We start from the raw sequence: 21,503 nt of genomic DNA on the forward strand, positions 1-21,503 counted from the left end.
GGCGTGAGATCGTTTGCTAAGCGCAGCGCGGTGGTTTCGCCTGGCTTGTGTGATCGGACTCCCGAGAGGGCATTCCTGGCAACGTTTGCGAGCGAGATAGAAACAATCAGTCCACTATATTGTTCGATCAATGTTTCCCCTCGGATTGGGGATTTCTAACGGGATATAAGTTCGTCGAAAGTGCGAGAACGTCGAGAGGTAAGAAAACACTCCCAAGTCGTATTTCAAAAGTAGTTTTGAGTAATAGTTCGGGCTCCTCAACAAACATTGAAAAGTGGCGAGTCGGCTAGCGGGGTAAACGTTTCGCTACCATTGCTCACTGCTTGCAACTGGCCAGCGGAGAGCTATAACTTCATTCCTGCTATGCAGCCAACAACTTGCATACCACGGGTTCTTTTTTTGAATCATCGTTGCACCTTTCCAAACACGCAGGGGATATACGTCTCACCTAGACCCATATTAATCCGTTAACTAGTTAAAAACACGGTACATCGGCCTCAGAAATCATGTTTTATTAACTAAAAAAAAAAGCCAGATCCTTCCTGGTCCGCCGTCTTTCCAATACGCAGGCGCATAGTAATTTTCGCATACTCCGGGTTTGTACTTTCTCTACTTGATTTAATCACACTTGTAAAGGCCAAGCGGCTGTGGTAAACTGACAAGTTCCAGACAATGGAACAATCGTCTCCTTAAGTGAAACGCAACATTTGGGAATGTAAACCAAGCCTAGTTTGATCGACCTTAGAATTTTGAAAAGTGCTGCAGTAGAAAGTTGCTAATGTGGGTTCATTTTTGTTTTGATTGAATTGCCTACAAAACACACTGTTTTCTTTAGGGGATTTGTGTTGGGTAGTTTATACGTTTCGTGTTTGGCAGCCTACGACAAAAATGTTTTGGTGTTGTGTGATTCGTGGGTAAAATCTTACGAACGAGCTAGTTAACTAACTAGGTCACTGAAAGTGGTTGTGCCTAGAATGGGTGACTCTGGCTAGCATGCTAACTAGCTAGATCATTTTATTAACTAAAGCCCTCATAAGTGGTCTTACTGATTTTCATTCAATCAATCATCTTTCATTCAATCATAGAAACTTAAACCTCCAAAGTTCACCAATATTTGCAAGCCATGCTGACCTGTTTGCACACATTAGTGTCAATGCTGATCAGCTGTCATTGTGACATGTTAAGGTCAGTTGTGCCTGCCACCTGGGGGGTGCAACGTCTACATGTCGTATATTAGTCCAAATGCCTGTGCACTGAATGCCGCAGGAAATAACACATCAAATATTAGGATAGACCTTTCATGCAGAGGGCAGCATAGATATGACGGTGCTTAACAATTTATTTTGGTTGCTTTCTCTCCGTGACTAATAGAATAACGATAATGTCAGTACCGGCGAGAAAAGGTCAAGTCCACTAACTTCCCTGCTTTCTGAGAACAGAGTGTTTCAGATCAGCTCATTAATGTTACACTAATCACGCCTGCAGTTTCCTCGGGGGCCTATTCACTCAATTTGAAGGAAATTACATTAGAAAGGCAATGCGTGCTTGTGAAGTTCTGAATACCACAGTTAAAGTTGATTAACCACGACCAGGTGCCTCTAATTCCAACTTCAGATCCCCTCATTCATCCCTACTGCTTCAACTTTACAGGTGCCTATCACTGAACGATAGTGTTTTAATTGAGACACTTCGTTTTTGGATAATTTCCATCAGGGAATTTCTATCAATGTCTCACAACAGTGTTGAAACTAACCAATACACATTTTAGTACTATTTTATTTCTTCATTCTGTGCTGTGAAAATATTTTGACTAAAGTTCTTGAATCAAAACCTGAACTTAGAAGTGATATTATGCCATTTACATGCTTTGGGATATTTATTTAGATGTCTAGTTATTGTTGTTGAATTGCTAAATTTGATAGTTATATTTTGGTTTAGTCCGTTTCATATAGGCTACTGTATGCTGCCTTAATTGCCTTTCAAAGATAACATTTCTGTACGGCTTTAAAATAATTAGTGACTTAAATCACCTCTGGAGAGAAAAGCTTAACTTTAAAAAATTATAATAATGTAAAAGCAGCATGTTTTGGTTGAACAAAATGTTATATTTATTATGTTAATTCTCTGTGGTTACTTGGGACCCCGTAGTAGTGCTTCCCAATGTAGTTCCATGAGGAACCGTTCAAAATGATCTTGATGAATATGCCGTAGTTTCTTGCTGTCTCTATGATTAGGCTTACATTATAAATAAAGTAGAAAGACTGGGTGACCCCAGTTGCATTCTAACCTGTAAACCTAATGATTCACGCACCCCTCTCATTGATGACTCATCGAACTCATGTGTTTTTTTTGTTGTTGTTGAAGATAAAGACCAATGATTCAACTGGTTCTCAAGGGTACACTCTTACATGCTGACCAAACCGGCAATGCTCACATGTTTATTTTTGTTCACCCACACCAGAAGCGGTCAGGACACGCTGGTTGAAATATCAAAACAAACTCTGAACCAATTATATTCACAGGCCGAAAAGCATTAAACATTTAAGGCAATTTAGCTAGCTTGCTGTTGATAGTCCTGGTGTTGCTAGCTAGTTTGTCCTGAGATATAAACATTGGGTTGTTATTTTGCCTGAAATGCACAAGGTCCTCTACTCCGACAATTCATCCACAGATAAAACTAGAAACCTCATTTGTTTCTCGTCATCTCTCCTCCTTCCTACATGCTTCTTTTTCCTTTTTGGACTTTTATATGGCGGTTGGTAACCAACTCTACGGTGCATTACTACAACCGACAGGAGTGTGGATGTCAGTTCACCTTTCAATCACCCACGTGGGTATATGCTCCTAAAAACCTATAAGGAAATTTGAGAGGCAGGACTTGCAGCGCATCAAGCGTCAAATAGAACCAACTTCTATTTTAACGCCTAGCCATGCAGACGCTCGCTGTCGCTGCAATGATTGAATAACATGTATGTGTGAATGTATTTTTGCAACCCTCACGCCCCCCGACGCGAGCGGTGGGGTCAGCATGTTACTCAGCTGTTGAGTTAAAACAATTTTCATCAAATGAAATGAACATGGCTTGAGTGTCGGGTGTCTTCTCTAAAAGTAGACTACACAAGCCCTATCGATTTGATTTCTTTATCTTCCACTTAGTATTTTTCCGTTTCAGCTATTCCAACAGCACAGTTTGAGTCTTAATAACCACCACACGGGTAGTCCTCCCTCTGTTTTGTCATTTTTAGATCTATACTGTTTCTTGCCAGGTTTCTCCCTGACCCCTGGGGACGTCCTGGTTAAATAAAGGTTAATAGAACTGCACGGCGTCACATAAGATGCGGCAGACAGACAGACTGATCCATCATGCTCATTAGTGTAGCATCACAGCTCCGAGAGGAGGAAGCAAGCCTCGGGCTAGGGATACCATCTGGCCCTCATCATGCTGGAGAGAGCATCGTACGTTTGTGCATTTTTTTCTTTTGTCGTTGTTGATTTGAGCACATATCGCTTACATCCAGAGTAAATAAATAAAGTGTTTATCTGCGATTGATGTTGTGATCTTACAATATAAATACACGGTATGCAATCGGCATTAACCCACCTGCACCGGTGTTGCTCACAGAATCTCTTTTGAAGTATTGGCCGTCCCTTGAAGCCCGTCTGTGACTCAGCATGTATGACAGTTTCAACAGTTTGAGTTATAGAAAAAAGGAGCAGGATGTTCGTTAAAATTAGGATCTACTTTATGGCTCCTTTACTGTCATAAAACATCATCCCCCTCTCCTCACTCCCTCAGGCACGAGCCCCCGAGGTGTTTTATAGATTCACTTTTCGGATAGGGAGGGAGAGCGAGCACTTCTCCCAGACCCAGTGGTTATTCCCCTGCAGGCTTTCCCCAGGCCTGTTTGACTGGGGTAAATATAGCCTGTTGGTTTTAGCTGGAGGATAAACACAGATGTTGAGTAGACCTTCCTCGCCACAGAACAGTGTCCTCCCTGCACTGAGAGAGGGAGAAATGTCCCACTGTCCACAAAGCTTTTAAACAGAGTTATAGGACTTAGTAAGGTTGCTGTTAGGGCTATACGTCTCTACAACAGAGGTTTTTCTGCATGAAAGGGGGCTTAGGTGGTGGGTGTGGTAGGGTGTTTAGCAATGGGTGGGCGGAGAGGCTGAATTTTATTGATTTTCTTTTTTTTACCAATTTCCTGCAACTCCACAAGTCCATGTAGCAGATTGTGGACCCTAACAGATATTTATGTATACTGAGCCAAAATATAAATGCACCATGTAATAATTTTAAAGATTTGACTGAGTTACAGTTCATATAAGGAAATCAGTCTATTTAAATAAATTCATTAGGCCCTAATCTATGGATTTCACATGAATGGGAATACAGATATGCATCTGTTGGTCACAAATACCTTCAAAAAAGGGTAGGGGCGTGGATCAGAAAACCATCTGGTATCTGGTGTGACCACCTTTGCCTCATGCAGTGTGACACATTTCCTTCGCAAATAGTTGGTCAGGCTGTTGATTGTGGCCTGTGGAATGTTGTCCCATTCCTCTTCAATGACTGTGCAAAGTTGCTGGATTTTGGCGGGAACTGGGACACGCTGTCGTAGACGTCGATCCAGAGCATCCCAAACATTCTCAATGGGTGACATGTCTGGTGAGTATGCAGGCCATGGAAGAACTGGGACATTTTCAGCATCCAGAAATTGTGTACAGATCCTTGTGACATGGGGCCGTGCATTATCATGCTGAAACATGAGGTGATGGCGGTGGATGAATGGCACGACATTGGGCCTCAGGAACTCGTCACGGTATCTCTGTGCATTCAAATAATTAAGCAATAAGGCCCGAGTGAGTGTGGTATATGGCCAATATACCAAGGCTAAGGGTTGTCAACATTAGCAAGCCAGAAGTAGTAGATGAAGCAGAATGTGAATTCGTTCCTCCCTCTCTCCCTGGTTTTAGCTTGCAGCTATCGCTGTGTAGCTGGCTAGGTTTAGGATATTTACTAGCCCATACCAGTGAGTTGGCAATGTTAGTGACCTATGGCAGTACACAAACAAAATCTTGCTCACTTATTTTGCCAACTAGAAAGAAATAGCCACAAAGTCATTACAAAACAGAGGAAGACAATAGCAAGCTATAGCAAGCTAATGTTAGCTGCTACCTCTTCAACAAGAAACAACTGTGATCAACATTGATCCTATGTTCAAAAAATAAACTTTCTCATTGAGCAAAATCCACAATCTACCCCTCCAAATAATGCCTGGCTCCAGGGTTACTAAGAAATGCCACCGGATCCGCGTTCGGATCCATGGCAGAAGCGTCTCATTACAATGTAGCTCGCACTAGGCAGGCCTTATAGAAAACTCCCTCTGAGCAACAGACCGGCCCAATTACATTCCGTTCCTAAAATCTGCCATCAGTCCAGTGTATGGAAAATCTTCGAGATGCCCTAGCCCATAGCAGATGTCAGAATAAAATTCTGCTGGAGGTGTCGTATAAACCCGTGCAGATCCATTCGACTAGCCATCCACACACACAATTTTGGCCCCAGCCATAAGGCTGTATACAGTAAGTGACCTTCGTCATGGCCAAAACTACTCTTTCCCATAGGCTTGTACAACCGTTGAAGTCGGAAGTTTACATACACCTTAACCAAATACATTTAAACTCAGTTTTTCACTAATCCTAGTAAAAATTCCCTGTCTTAGGTCAGTTAGGATCACCACTTTTTTTTAAGAATGTGAAATGTCAGAATAACAGTGGAGCTTTTATTTCTTTCATCACATTCCCAGTGGGTCAGAAGTTTACATACACTCAATTACTATTCGGTAGTATTTCTTTTATATGGTTTAACTTGGGTCAAACGTTTCGGGTAGCCTTCCCACAAGCTTCCCATAATAAGTTGGGTGAATTTTGGCCCATTCCTCCTGACAGAGCTGGTGTAACTGAGTCAGGTTTGTAGGCCTTCTTGCTCGCACACGCTTTTTCAGTTGTGTCCACATTGTTTCTATAGGATTGAGGACAGGGCTTTCTGATGGCCACTCAATACCTTGACTTTGTTGTCCTTAAGCCATTTTGCCACAACTTTGGAAGTGTGTTTGGGGTCATTGTCCATTTGGACCCATTTGCGACCAAGCTTTAACTACCTGACTGATGTCTTGAGATGTTTCTACAATAAATCCACAATTTTCCTCCCTCATGATGCCATCTATTTTGTGAAGTGCACCAGCTCCTCCTGCAGCAAAGCACCCCCACAACATGATGCTGCCACCCCTGTGCTTCACGGGTGGGAGGGTGTTCTTCGGCTTCCAAGCCTCCCCCTTTTTCCTCCCAACATAACGATGGTCATTATGGCCAAGCAGTTCTATTTTTGTTTCATCAGACCAGAGGACTTTTCTCTGAAAAGTACGAGCTTTGTACCATGTGCAGTTGTAAACCTTAGTCTGGCTTTTTTCTGGTGGTTTGGAGCAGTGGCTTCTTCCTTGCTGAGCGAACCTTTCAGGTTATGTCGATATAGGACTCGTTTTACTGTGGATATAGATACTTTTGTACCTGTTTCCTCCAGCATCTTCCCAAGGTCCTTTGCTGTTGTTCTGGGATTGATTTGCACATTTCGCACCAAAGTACGTTCATCTCTAGGAGACAGAACGCGTCTCCTTCCTGAGCAGTATGACGGCTGCGTGGTCCCATGATGTTAATACTTACGTATTATTGTTTGTACAAATGAACGTGGTCCCTTCAGGCGTTTGGAAATTGCTCCCAAGGATGAACCAGACTTGTCAAGGTCTACAATTTTTTTCACTGAGGTCTTGGCTGATTTCTTTTGATTTTCCCATGATGTCAAGCAAAGAGGCGCTGAGTTTGAAGGTAGGCCTTGAAATACATCCACAGCTACACCTCCAATTGACTCAAATGATGTCAATTAGCCTATCAGAAGATTCTAAAGCCATCATTTTCTGTAACTTTCCAAGCTGTTTAAAGGCACAGTCAACTTAGTGTATGTTAACTTCTGACCCACTGGAATTGTGATACAGTGAATTATAAGTGAAATAATCTGTCTGTAAACAATTGTTGGAAAAACTACTTATCATGAACAAAGTAGATGTGCTAACTGACTTGCCAAAACCATAGTTTGTTAATGAGACATTTGTGGAGTGGTTGAAAAACAAGTTTTAATGACTTTAATTATATTGAAAGTCAAGTTCTTTTCTTCAATAGAGTGATCAGGGGTATGCAGCTATAGTTTTTCACAGAAAATACACTCTATATACATAAGTATGTGTACACCCCTTCAAATTAGTGGTCTTGGCTATTTCAGCCACACAAGTTGCTGACAGATATATAAAATCGAGCACACCACCATGCAATCTCCATAGACAAACATTGACAGTAGGATAGCCCTACTGAAGAGCTCAGTGACTTTTAACGTGGCACTGTCATAGGATGCCGCCTTTCCAACAGGTCCGTTTGTATAATTTCTGCCCTGATAGATCTGCCCCAGTTATGCTGTTATTGTGAAGTGGAAACGTCTAGGAGCAACAATGGCTCAGCAGCAAATTGGGAGTCCAGACAAACTCACAGAACGGGATCGCCGGGTGCTGAAGCACGTAGCGCGTACAAATCGCCTGTCCTCGGTTGCACACTCACTACCGAGTTCCAAACTGTCCCTGGAAGCAACGTCAGCACTATAACTGTTTTTCTGGAGCACACAAGTCTAAGATCACCATGCACAATGCCAAGCGTTGGCTAGAGGGGTGTAAAGCTCCCCGCCATTGGACTCTGGAGCAGTGGAAACACATTCTCTGGGGGCGGTGAAATCATGCTTCACCATCTGGCAGTCCGATGAAAGAATCTGGGTTTGGCGGATGCCAGGACAATGCTACCTGCCAGAATACTTAGTGCTAACTGTAAAGTTTGGTGGATGAGGAGTAATGTTCTGGAGCTGTTTTTCATGGTTTGGGCTAGGCCCCTTAGTTCCAGTGGGATATCTTAATGCTATAGCATGCAATGACATTCTAGAGATGATTCTGTGCTTCCAACTTTGTGGCAACAGTTTTGGGAAAGGCCTTTTCCTGTTTCAGCATGGCAATGCCCCCGTGAAAAAAGCGATGCCCATATAGAACTGTATTTTTTTTAGATTGGTGTGGAAGAAATTGACTGGCCTGCACGAGCCCTGACATCAAGCCCATAGAACACCGTTGGTATGAATGCAGACTGCGACCCTGGTCTAATCTTCTAACATCAGTGCCCGACCTCACTAACGCTCTTGTGGCTGAATGGGAGTCTCCGTGGTATTCCAACATCTAGTGGAAAATCTTCCCAAAAGAGCAGAGGCTGTTATAGCAGCAAAGGGAGCGCAAACTGTGTATATGGGGCGGCAGGGTAGCCTAGTGGTTAGAGCGTTGGACTAATAACCGGAAGGTTGCAAGTTCAAACCCCAGAGCTGACAAGGTACAATCTGTCATTCTGCCCCTGAACAGGCAGTTAACCCACTGTTCCTAGGCCGTCATTGAAAGTAAGAATTTGTTCTTAACTGACTTGCCTAGTTAAATAAAGGTAAAATAAATAAATATTAATCCCCATGATTTTGGAATGAGGTGTTCGACGAGCAGGTGTCCACATTCGCTTGGTCATGTAGTGTATTATTAGTGCAACGCATTCGGCAGAAAATAGCGTTGTTCATCAGATGACAACAGAAGTGCAGCACTTACACCAGTAAATTAACTCATGAAAAAGCAAGGTCTTTTTTTTTTGATGCAAAAAAACAGAGTCCGATACATTTCCTAATGTTTTGCTTCAGAATTGTTCTACTTCATATTCATCATCTCCAGCACCACCCCAACATCAACATATGTGAAAATGGTACGTTTCTAAGGTTTAGTCGTAGAGAAGGGTTTCCAATGACGTCGTATGATTTGCTGTGATTTTGACCAATTGCGAGTAGGCGTTGCCTGCTAATTGGTTGACGTCATTGAAAGCACGTATCTTTCTCTACAAAACATAGAATCGTGCCATTTCCACATATGTTGATGTTGGGCTGGTGCTGGAGACGGTACATATGACATTTCCCTTCAATCTTTCATTTTCCCCGAGGAAAAGTAGGCAACACAGAGAAAAGTACCAAACAAAAGAAAACGACACATTAGTCGGAGCGCTGTCTGCTGATCGAGTACCCCTTAGTGAATTCTCAAGGGCGCAGAAAAGGCAACTGAAGCACAAAATTAATTTGAGCAGATATTGAAATAAGAAGCATTTTTAGGAAAAACAGCAAGACATTTCTGCGCAGGAAAAAAAATCTGAATTCTGCATTAACGCGACCCCCTGTGTTGTTAGGTTAGATACGGTAAGACTAAGGAAAACATCTTCACACCCCAAGAGCCACATGAAAGAATAGGTCTGCCTCCTTGAGGTCATCTCAGAGTTCTCACGCTGTAGTCAAGGCCAAACATGTAGGAGTGACTCGGTCAGAGAAGGCTATAAGCCCAGGCCTGGAATAACAAATGTCAAGCTAAAATGCCCTTGCTGGTGTGCTGTTTTTAACATGAATTGATTTCTGACCCCTTATACCCTCCTTGGTTCTAATTAGGTCATTCACATTTCGAAACCGATGCTGTGCTGAATCAATAGAACAGGTAGATGAGCAAATCACGCATGCAGATCCCCTGGCAAAGCATTTCCCCAACCCCTTGGGATATGTGGGTGCAACTGAGGCCCCCCTTGATTTGTTGTTCCTCACGTTCTTATTGTCTTCTGTATTTGCCTCTTCTGTTTCCACGAGAAGCGCTAGCAAGCCTACCTGTCTTTATTTCACCCGTTCTCTAGCTCTCTCTCAAACCGTGTTCGTGCACATGGAGCCGTAATGGACAGGGCAGTGTGCGAGTTAAGATGCGAGGGGACTTCCACAAAGAGCCCTGTCACGCAGAGAGTGAAATGTTCTATAGAGGAGGAATTCCTGGATAAAGGGAAAAGGAAACAGCGGATTCTCTCTCTCTTTTATGTGTTGAGGAGGGGTCGACGTTAGACTTGTACGCCCCCCACACATGGTCGGGATCACCATGTTGTCACTCATTGGTAGAGCTCCGAGAAGTGCAAAGCTGCTTCGACCCAGGTTACTTGAGTGAATGACTGGCAGCGTATGATGGAGCTGCACGTGATTGTGTTCAGGAGTGTTGAAGTGACGTGTGTGTGTGTGTCTGTGTTTGCATGCTGGTTTGCTCACTGGATGAAGAGAGGGCAGCGGGACATCTGATCTTTGCTCGGTACCATCTGTGTTTCATTGGGAGATGAGTTGTTTGGCTCTTGCTTGCCCTGGCCCTTCCCATTGTGTGAGTGGAGGTCCGGCTTGAGGACAGGAAGTGAGTGCGCTCAGGGAAGTAAGTGAGTGTGTACTGGTCTGTGTGGTCAGGGCGATGACTGTCGCTATGAATCAGACAGTAGGCATGACTAGAATCCACCTGGTCAGGATATAATAAAAGACATCCTCAACTATTCCATTTATGGTTCAAGCAACGTTTTTAAGTATGCATTGATAACATTTTGGAAAGGATGAATGGGTACAACCCAACAACACCAGGAAAGCTGTGGTCATTTGCTTAATTCCACTTCCTCTGTCTCTGAGGATGTTTCCGTTTTGGAGCTGGCCAGTCACCCCCCCCCTTCATTCTCTATTTTCACTCTCCCTCTCTCTTTTGCTCTGGAATGTGTCTGGAGGCATGCGAACGTCCCTCCCACCCTGTATGCGTTTGTGCAGTCCAGTCCACCTCCCCACAGTTCCGATTCTGTCTCCACTGTAGAGTCATTGTTTTAATGTGAAGTGGGTGTAGCATGTGGTCATTCCACGAATGCCATTTGGACAGATTTTATGGTACTGTACCAGTGTGTGCATTTTTTCCTCCCCATTTCGAAATCCGATTTGGTGTGATGGTGCTGCTGCAAAGGCTATGTGGTTATACTATATAGTATGTTCAGGAAGAGAAGGGGGTGTTTCTGAGAGAGACGCAGGCTGTTTGTTGTTTCGGCGGGTGGGGCTGTTGTCTCTCCTAATGATGTGTGTGTGTGTGTGTGCATGTCTCTCTGGGCCAGTGGCGGTACACTAATGATGACAAATGTCTGTGAATATGTGTATGAGAGAAAGAGAGAAATAATTGTGCACTGTTGACACCTTTTTATTCCTTGTCCCCTAGGAGTGGGCCTGAGAGTGATGGCGTGAGGGAAGTTGTGTTTTTTTCCCTCTAGAACAGTAGACCCTGTTATCATCGTGGGAGAGATAGATTGGCTAATAAACCCAGACAGAGAGGTGGCGGGACGGAGAGGAGGGCGGATGAAAGGAGGTGTAAAAGGATGTCTGTAGCCAGCCCAGAGGCCAAACCGAGCCAGCCCAGAGGCCAAACCGAGCCAGCCCAGAGGCCAAACCGAGCCAGCCCAGAGGCCAAACCGAGCCAGCCCAGAGGCCAAACCGGCCCCTACAGTAAGGGTGTAACGGTACACGTATTCGTACTAAACGGGGACCTCGGTTCGGGTCCACACTGTGAACCTGAATGAATACATCAAAAGTCATCAAAAAAATACACTAGTCCTATAAGCTATACCTACGCTGCGTTCTATGCCATTGCAAATGATCTGCAAAAACACTGTAGGTTATTCCGTTAAAACAACTACAGCCTATACACATGTTGTAATCAAAATTCTAATCTTAAATGGCACATTTCAAACTATCCTTTTGCGAGGCGCAGCCGGGAACTAGTTTTGTACGATGGGGGGGGGGGGGGGGGGGGTTGATAAATCAGAATAGGAGGGTCCTCCATCATCGTTTAACTCTCCAGTTTGGGAACATTTTGACTCCGTAGTAGATTACAACCGCGATGGACAGAGAGTTGTGGATAAAACACGAGCAGTATGTCGCCGCTGCTCTGAGAATAGCGTATGCGGAGTGGCGCGTGTAGCTTGTTGTTGTTGTTGGCCAATCAAAGCGGCACTACATTGATAGTGCCTCGAAGATGGAGTTAAAGTTAAAGGAGAAGGACATGCTACAGCGACCAAGAGCCAATTAGGCTGCTACTTTAATAATCTGAATCGAGATGTTGTTATTGGTAACTGTAGGACTGGTAGAAAGCGCAGGCAGCCTCAAATAGCTTAGCTAACTAGCTTCTCGGGTGTATAGCACACAGCCATGCAATCTCCATAGATAAACATTGGCAGTAGAATGGCCTTACTGAAGAGCTCAGTGACTTTCAACATGGCACCATCATAGGATGGTCCGTTCGTCCAATTTCTGCCCTGCTAGAGCTGCCCCGGTCAACTGTAAGTGCTGTTATTGTGAAGTGGAAATGTCTAGGAACAACGCCCAGCCATGAAGTGGTAGGCCACACAAGCTCACAGAACGGGGCAGCAGAGTGTAGTGTGTAAAAAATTCTGCCCTGGGTTGCAACACTCACTACAGAGTTCCAAACTGCCTCTGAAAGCAACGTTCGTCGTGAATGTCATGAAATGGGTTTCCATGGCCGAGTAGCCGCCCACAAGCCTAAGATCACCATGCACAATACCAAGCGCCAGCTGGAGTTCTGTAAAGCTCGCAGCCATCGGACTCTGGAGCAGTGGAAACTCGTTCTCTGGAGTGATGAATCACGCTTCACTGTTTGGCCGTCCGGTGGACGAATCTGGGCTTGGCGGATGCCAGGAGAATACTACCTGCTCGAATGCGTAGTGCCAACTGTAAAGTTTGGTGGACGAGGAATAACGGTCGGGACTTTTTTTTGATGGTTCTGACTAGGAAAATCTTAACGCTACAGCATACAATGATATTCTAGACAATTCTGTGCTTCCAACTTTGTGGCAACAGTTTGGGGAAGGCCCTTTCCTGTTTCCGCATGACAATGCCCCCATACACAAAGTGAGGTCCATACAGAAATGGTTTGTCGAGATTGGTGTGGAATCGCCTCAACCCCATCGAACACCTTTGGGGTTGGAACACCGACTGCGAGCCAGGCCTAATCGCCCAACATCCGTGCTCGACCTCACTAATGCTTGTGGCTGAATGGAAGCAAGTTCCAACATCAAGTGGAAAGCCTTCCCAGGAGAGTGGAGGCTTTTATAGCAGAAAAGGAATGTCTTGTTTGACGAGCAGGTGTCCACATACTTCGGGCCATGTCGTGTACGTAATCATGTTGGATGATAAATTACCAACCTATAACAAGCTAGAAGTTAGTCTATGGTTGGTTGCCGTCTCTGTCTCTCCTCCCTCCACCTCGTGTCACTCACTCACAGTACACACAGCGCAAGGCCACGCCTTTCTGCCTGTTAGAGCGTCTCGCCCCGGTGATTTATCAGCTCTGGTTAACAAAGTAGCTTACAAATTGACTTCTGCTGCTTCCCTCACTCTGACTTGACCGGGTCTGGATCTGACCAGATCTATACGGAACTGGTCTAGTTATCCTCGGGTCCGTTCAGAACGGGTCTCTAGTGTATATCGGATCCGGGTGGGAAAGCCCCAGGTCCATTTCGGAATGTGTCTGACTTTTTGGACCCGTGAAGTCCTCCTCCACTTTAGAGGCCCAACATAACAATCCCTGTCACAACAGACAATGCAAGGAACATTGTGAATGCTGTCACAGAAGCTGGACTTGGGCCACAAATGGGGTGCTTTATAATTTCGCAAATAAAGTTTGCCAAATAAACCAAAATGAACTATAGTAACTGTTGACATGAAAGACACATTGGAGGAGGAGAGTGTGAATGAACCCCTAGAGGAAGAAGTGAGCGGCTAGAATGAATGCGTGAGTGGAGGAAATGTGCTGTTGTCCTTTCCCTGTTCTTCTCCTGAGAGGGAGAGGGTGTGTGCATGGTTTAGCAGGGCAATTCAGTGGCTCCCCTCCCATCGGGCTGAATGGGAGCACTCTGAAAAGGGTGAGGACAGGACACGGACAAACACAGAGCATGTATTGTCTATCACAGTAACCAGGTGACACACACACTCTGAAGGTCACTTCCATTACTCCACCCCTAAATAAAGCGGGCTTGGCCCACTTACAGAATCACAAACACTCAGCTAGGGATGTGGCTGGTCACAACGTTTCTTCAGCGGTCTCGCGTTAATTGACCATTAATAACAAACACATTTAGCCTCCCCTGGCGTCCACACACAGCCTACACGCCACCGATGCAGACCTTTGGAACATCTGCATTTTAAAATGTCTAATACATCCATGTAATATAGCCTACACCTTCACAATAAATCCAGTATCTATTTTAGACCGATCTAAAGCATGATGTGAAGAAAATGTAGTCTGTTTCAGAAGGACAGAATAGCATACTCTGAGTTGTCCTGATCTGGCTATGCCAAATGGCTGTGGGCTACACTAGTTCGTTCAGCAGACAAGATTTACTTAGAATTCCATGGCATTATTTTATAGTATGAAGAATACAACAGGGACGTAAACTAGTCACCTTTTCAGGTGTAATTTGCCGTTTTGAATCCAAAATAGGTGTTCTACGTGATTCGTGTCGATCCGATGGGGGGGTTGGATCACTACTGGCTGTAAGTGAACGAGTGATGCGCGTTTGGAGAAATACTGGCTGTATCCAAGGCTCAGCCAATCAATCGTTCACTTAACAGTAGAACGCAATGCAGCCAGCGATTTAAAAGAAAGAAGAGACGATCAACTTACTTACTAGTTGCAGCATCAGGACGCGCTATGGAAAGGCATCTGGTCAGTTACAGCAGCTAGCTGGATCGAATTCTCCGTTAGCTAGCCAGAGAAATGTTGAGCAACAACAACTCATCTGATCAAGTAATTGAGTTTATGGTGTGAAAATTAGCTGGCTAGTAAAGTCAGGCAGCTAGCGTGATCTAGCTAACGTCACAACATCAGATGAGCTAACGTTAGTAACTTAATCAATCCGCTATATTATTTACCGGTATACGACCCCTTGCCGCTCCTCAAGTTATAACACGTTGGTTGCTTACTTGACCCTGGCAATCTGTGTGAAATGTGAACTAGCCAACGAGCTAACCACGCTCTGTTAACCACATACTGTGAAAACATTTAGTTCATTTTCAGAATGAGAGAATTAGGTGACAATGAGGCGTTGCTTGGTAGACAAGTGGATTCAGGGATCAAGTGTAGCTGGAGCTGGGCCTGACTTAAACTGGATGCCACTATAGATGTGGAAGGAACACCACACACTTTCCCCTCTTTCTCACTTTTGCTGGCACATTGTAGAACAGATGTCCACAGGCAGAAAGTGTACAATGTAAACATGTGCAGTGTAGCCCAAACATAGTGTTTTAGTTGTGTTGAAGTTGACAGTAACACATGTGTGAGTGAGGGAGGGGGGGGAGGGGGGGGTTGTACTCCGTGAATGTTATTTTTCCACATGTAGACGTGTGCACTTGATCGATGTCAAAAGTGGCCACTATAATAGAGCAAATTCTATTTCTACTTTTTTTTCCCATGTGTAATATTTATGTGTGGTCACAAGCGTTCTATTATAAAGGCTGTCATGGCTAACTGCAATATCATATTCTTTGTTGTGTAATTAGTTTCCCCCCAGCAGGGATTTTTTGCATGTTTCAGTGCAAAAAAAAAAAGTGTCACCTTTTTGGGCCCTCAGCAGTTTGCATCCCTGATACAATTGAACAAAGCAGAATAAAATAACGGATATTTTCTCCAACCGATTTGAGGGATGCGGCTATTCTGTGTTGAGCGGTTAACAAGAAATAGGTATTTCTATATGCTTAATTTAGAGTTGTTAATGTAACTTTAGTTGTTATAAAAACGTTGCGTATATATGTTTTGATTTTTAATACATTGTAATTCTGAGTGACGTGACTCTGATGATTTAAAAACCGTTGCTTAATGGGCTGTGCTTAGTTTTTTCCGCAGGCTGTACACACTACATCAGTCTCTCATTCACAATTTGACAAGTGCTTGATGAGCCGAGAATTTCACGGTGGCATTCCCTTTGTGTGGCTGTAATGCACCCTAAAAAAAGAATGTAAATATAGTAGGCCTAACCTATAGAAAGCTGATGGCCTCTACTAAAAAGAGGAGGATCCCACCACGCTGTTTTCTTGTGCAATCGCATAGCCTATAGAAATGTTGTGCAACATGATCTCATGGGCTCTCATGAAGTGTTAGATACATTTTTCGATTACATTTGCATTGATGTCAGAGAGCTGAGAGGGACAATGGAGCCCTGCGTACCAGGCAGCAGCATCAAGAGCTGGGAGAAGCCTAATTACCGTGACTAAACGGTCACGTGGAATTTGACTGCCTTCATGATCGCCAGTGTGGTGGTAATACGGTCACCGCTACAGACCTACACCCAGCGTCCTCGCCACTTAGGCATGAGCCTCTCCGCTTTGCCCTCTCAAAGTTGCATGAATTCACTCTACACAGACACCTAAAACTCGCACACACCTGCGTGCATTCACATTTACTTTCATGCAGTTCTCTCTTTTGCAAACCCTTGGACACATTAACACACACACACACACACACACACACACACACTCACTCTGTTGTGTTTTTCCAGTGGTTCCCATGTCTGGATTTTACTGGAATGTTGGCATCCACACGGGGAGCCTCTAGGCAGTGTCTTTCTCTTGTTTTCTCTAGCCCCCCCCCCCTCTTCACTCTCCTTTTCTCACTCATTAGACAAATGGTTTCACTGAGGTCAGGCTACATGCTGTTGTCTGTTCAGTGGGACGTGTACCTGTGTCTTTGCAAGTGCATGGTCGTGTGCTCATGAATGCGGCACCACCAGGCCGTAGGCTCACACCATACTACCCTTGGCTAAACGAGCGGGTTTATTGCGTCAGAGGGACACACCTTTACCGGGCCATTACTGACCGAATTCCATTTCAGAGATGCCTGAGATGGCTCTGGAGGGGGGGGAGACCTTCCCTTTGATGCTGTGAGTTTAGAATCAACAAGCAGACATCAGTAATCGTGGCTGCTCTGTATTAGAAACACATGCTGCAGAGAGGAGAGTTTCATTTTAAAGGGGCATCGACCCTTGGACACTGAAGGGTGGGTGTTGACAGCTCTGGGTGGGAGTTCTGTCTCTACATTAGCCTGTCAGAGAAGGGCTTTGTAAGAGCATACAAAGCTAGAAGTACACGCACACACACACACACACACACACACACACACACACACACACACACACACACACACACACACAGAGTGCTCCTCTGCATTGGAAATAGCCACACCTTGCTCCTGGTATCTTTCACCAAAGACTGCCTATATATCACTGTCTGAATAGACCTCAGCTCACCACCTGCCTCTGTTCACCTGGCCAGGACAAGGGAGTGGTGTGTGTGTGTGTGTGTGTGCACTAGGCCTCGTTTGTATGTCTGCGTGTGTAACGATGGTAAAGCTGTGCTGTACCACGGGGAGTGCTTTTTAGCCCCGTTTGCTTGGTTTTAATGCCCATGCTGCATTCTTCATATCTCGTTATAGATTCCGTTTGTAAAGTGTGTTTTTCTTCTTCTAGTGATTCCGTTCAGTCTCAATAGTGCTACTGCACTCGGTTTGCCTTGCTTTGGCAGGCAAGCCCAGACTGCTGCTCTGTGCTCAGGGGTTTCGGACAACCAAGGCAGCTGTGAAGCAGCACTACAGTTACAGTGTATGTTGCCAAGCTGTTTTAGCAACAGCAGGGGAGATGTCTGTGTGTCTGTGTTGTGTAACAGTCTTTGAAGACACATGTGTGAGGGACTAAGTGGGTGTGTCTGTCTGTACTGTGTGTGTGTTTTGCATTGGGAGCTGCATGGGCACAGAGTGTGTACCGAGTGATGACGACACACAAGTTGAACGGTACACAGTTAGCATAACTCTGGTCCCTGGGACTGGGAACAGGCAGACTGGGGAGGGTGAAGGTCTCCACTGGGCCAGCCCGGCCCCAGCTTTCACACATTTAGGGTAGGTGTGAGCGAGGAAGAGCAGGCCCTAGTAAAACCCGTAACACCTGGGTGCAAGGCAGTTGTGGCCATGTTTTTTCTGTGCTTCTCTCTGCATGTGTGTGTCAAAGTGTGTGTATAGGTGTCGTTACACCTAATGAATCGAAAAACCGGGGCCCCCTGTAGTCGCGCTGCTTCACTGGACTCTCGGGGTAAGGCCTGGCAGACACAGAGGAGGGCTCCTGCCAAAACGCCTAGCTTAGTGCTTTTAATCCTCAAGCCAATGGGTTTTTGCTTACCGATCGTGCTCTAGTCCAACTTCCTTTTCGAGTTTGTGTGCGTTTGTTTGCGGCCGTGTTTGTGAGGCGTGTTCGTAAACGCGCTATGTGCACAGCTTGTCTGGTTATTTCCTTGTCGTCAACAAGCTAGCGAAGAGCCCCGAGGTGGTTTTGGAGTGAGCCTCCCCCCGTTGGTTCTTCTACACAAACGGGCAGGCAGACATGTTTATTTACCCTGGTCCCTGCAGGGCTGGCATCTGCCCTGGGAGCCAGTATACCGCATGGAGCCCCAGCCTCGTCTCTTCATTGGTTTCTCCCACTGTGTGTCTGTTTTCCTCGCCGTGCTGGGCTCACAGTTAATGAATACATGCTCGTTCCACAACGTTCTTTTGCATTCTGTCTTTTTCTTTCCTTCTATGTAGACGGTTGGCAGGGTAATGAGTGGTAGTGCCGTGCACGAACTGAACCGCGCGCGCATTGTTAGGACGGCCTATGATTATTGCCAAAGACACTAGCCTACCCAACCCAGCGTCGATAGCCCAATCTGACATTGTGAGTGTGGGGTGCTCACACATCAGTGGAGGTCTGATGGAAGGGAGCAGAGGCTTGGAGGGGCGATTCAGTAGCAAGGGCCCGTCACTGTGGGTTTTACGTCTCGGCGTGGCGCCGCACGGCTCCTCTGCAGAGTCACGCCGGAATTCGGGTCGCCCCTGTTTTCCCGAGCAGCCCCGGGACGTGCTCCATATCGCGCTCTCTTTCTCCACGTCGATCTCTCAGCCTTCCTCTCCCCTCCGCTCCCACCGAGGCTAATGAGGAGCACGTAACAGGGGTAATCTGACGGTAGAGAGGGAAAGACCGGGAGAAAGAGACTGGGGAACAAGGGCGAGGTTTACTGGTGCAAAGGCGGGTTGCCCTGCTTGTGTGAGAGCCTTGGCGAAGTTGTTTGTTCATGCCAAAAGTCTGTTTTTGAAAGTGGGGCTTGGGGAGAGAGAGCACGGTGGACAGCATAGCATTCTACAGGCTGAAAGGGGATCGGGCAGGCGTGAACTTTTTGTCAGCATTTACAGCAACGTCTCCTCCGACGACTTCTTACACCAATTTGTAACACTGAGCCGAGCTAAGTTAGCGTATGGGCCGCGTCGTATTGGGACCTGCGTCATCGCCCTGTCTGTCGCTCCATGTTGGGATGGCACAGCATGGCTCTGTTGGCAAGACAGATGGCCTGGTGCTGGCTACCTCAGGGATGGACTGTCCAGACAGACCCTATTACCATCTCACCTAGGGGTCTCTATGCCATGGCAGCTTCACCATACCTAGAACTAATGACCAAATTCAGATCTTCCCCAACCGCCCTAACCCTAGCTCTGCAAGGACTGAATCGGGATTAGTCTCTTTGGAATTTTCACCTTGCTGCCAACACCCGGGGCTGTCTCTATTTAAAGAAACACGGAACTCACAGTTAACCTAAAAGGATTTGGAGCTGTCTTGCCATAAGCAGTGATTTTTGTTCTCCACAGAGTAACAGGCTGGAGTGGTTGCACTGTGGCTTTGGACACTGGATCCAGCCTTTTGAGTTGGAGTCCAAGGTGATGTGGTCTAGCAGTACAGAGGCTGAGCCCAGCCTGCCCACAGTCAATATTGGCTTTTGTGAGTGCCTGCCTTCTGGCGTGAGAACAAACAAACTGGCAAATGTCTTTTGAGAGAGAAATGGGAGTGAGAGATGGATTTTCTTTCATTCTTTTCCCAACGTGAGGCTTTTCTCTCTAGTGTACTGTCCCCTTGTGGCAGCTGTCACCCTTCCTCTGGAAAGGGCCGCATCAAGACCTACAGAGAGAGAGAGTGTGTGTGTGTGTGTGAGAGAGAGAGACACAGAGAGTGTGAGAGAGAGACACAGAGAGTGTGTGTGTGTGAGAGAGAGAGAGAGACACAGAGTGAGTGAGAGAGAGAGAGAGAGAGAGAGAGAGTGTGTGTGTGTGTGTGAGAGACAGAGAGACACAGAGTGTGTGTGTGTGTGTGAGAGACAGAGCGAGAGAGTGTGACACAGAGAGAGTGTGTGTGTGAGAGAGAAACACAGAGAGTGTGTGTGTGAGAGAGAGAGAGAGAGAGAGACAGAGTGTGTGTGAGAGAGAGAGAGTGTGTGTGAGAGAGAGAAACACAGTGTGTGAGAGAGAAACACAGTGTGTGAGAGAGAGAAACACAGAGTGAGTGAGAGAGAGAAACACAGAGTGTGTGAGAGAGAGAGAAACACAGAGTGTGTGAGAGAGAGAGAAACAGAGTGTGTGAGAGAGAGAGAAACACAGAGTGTGTGAGAGAGAGAGAAACAGAGTGTGTGAGAGAGAGAGAGACACAGAGTGTGTGTGTGTGTGTGAGAGACAGAGAGACACAGAGTGTGTGTGTGTGTGTGTGTGAGAGAGACAGAGAGAGAGTGTGTGTGTGAGAGAGATCCACTCTTGCTACTCTCCGCCTGAGATGTGACACCTGTTCCTAATGTTCTCCAGGTCTGCATTTCTAGAACACTTGATGCTAACCACAGCTCTAATTGGTGAGTGGGTGGGTGGGTTTTTGATTGCATTCGTTGACAGCTCTCACAGGTTTTCCTGTGTACATGAATGTGTGTGTGGGTAAAATGTTTGCGTCGTGAGCTGCTGCTATTTAAATGCGACACACCAACGGCAAACCGCTTGCTTGGGCAACGGCCACCCATTGAGCCCTGGGCAGTATGTTTGTCTCTCTCTCTCTCACTCACTCACTCACTCACTCACTCACTCACTCACTCACTCACTCACTCACTCTACCCAGCTGGCTGCCCGAGAGAGTGAAGGATGTAAAGAGTCTGTACAGCAGAGTCAAGGAGGTGTAGAGGAAGCAATGGAGGGGAGAGTTTGCGAGTGAAGGATATAGGGTGTGGTGGTAAAAATGTGTCTCGGTTTCCACGGCAACATAAAGAGACCAGCCAGTCTCGTAAACTACACGTGTCAGAGATGCTTTGAAGGGAACCTCTCCACTGCAGCCCCTTCCTCTGCCTGGGCGTGCTTGTCAGGCCGCAAGTAATGATCACCTTGCCCATCTGAGGCGATCAGAAGGGCAGGCCTGAGCCAAATGCTTCTCCCACCTATACGCCCGTGGAAACCGTGTAATGTTTTATAGTTTTGTGCGTGTCTGCGTCACGGCCAAAAATGACTGCAATTCTCCCACTGCAAAGATTGAACCCTTATGTGGTTGAACCTCAGCCTTATTTACTCCCGGGAATCAATTAGGCTGGTGTGTGTCCGCTGGTGTTCTTACAGTTGTACTTCTTCCGTCAG

At 45.8% G+C, this 21,503-nt stretch overlaps 1 protein-coding gene across 2 annotated transcripts in view; it reads left to right on the forward strand.

Annotated features, from left to right (window-relative positions):
* Positions 1-21,503, forward strand: part of LOC139382356 (signal-induced proliferation-associated 1-like protein 3) — a 104,991-nt gene continuing 83,488 nt past the window's right edge. For both annotated transcript variants that reach the window (XM_071126335.1, XM_071126333.1), the window contains exon 1: positions 1-198. The gene's annotated coding sequence lies outside the window, so the exon portion shown is untranslated. The remainder of the gene's footprint in view (positions 199-21,503) is intronic.

This window comes from Oncorhynchus clarkii, chromosome 24 (assembly GCF_045791955.1).
Source record: "Oncorhynchus clarkii lewisi isolate Uvic-CL-2024 chromosome 24, UVic_Ocla_1.0, whole genome shotgun sequence".
Lineage (NCBI taxonomy): Eukaryota > Metazoa > Chordata > Actinopteri > Salmoniformes > Salmonidae > Oncorhynchus > Oncorhynchus clarkii.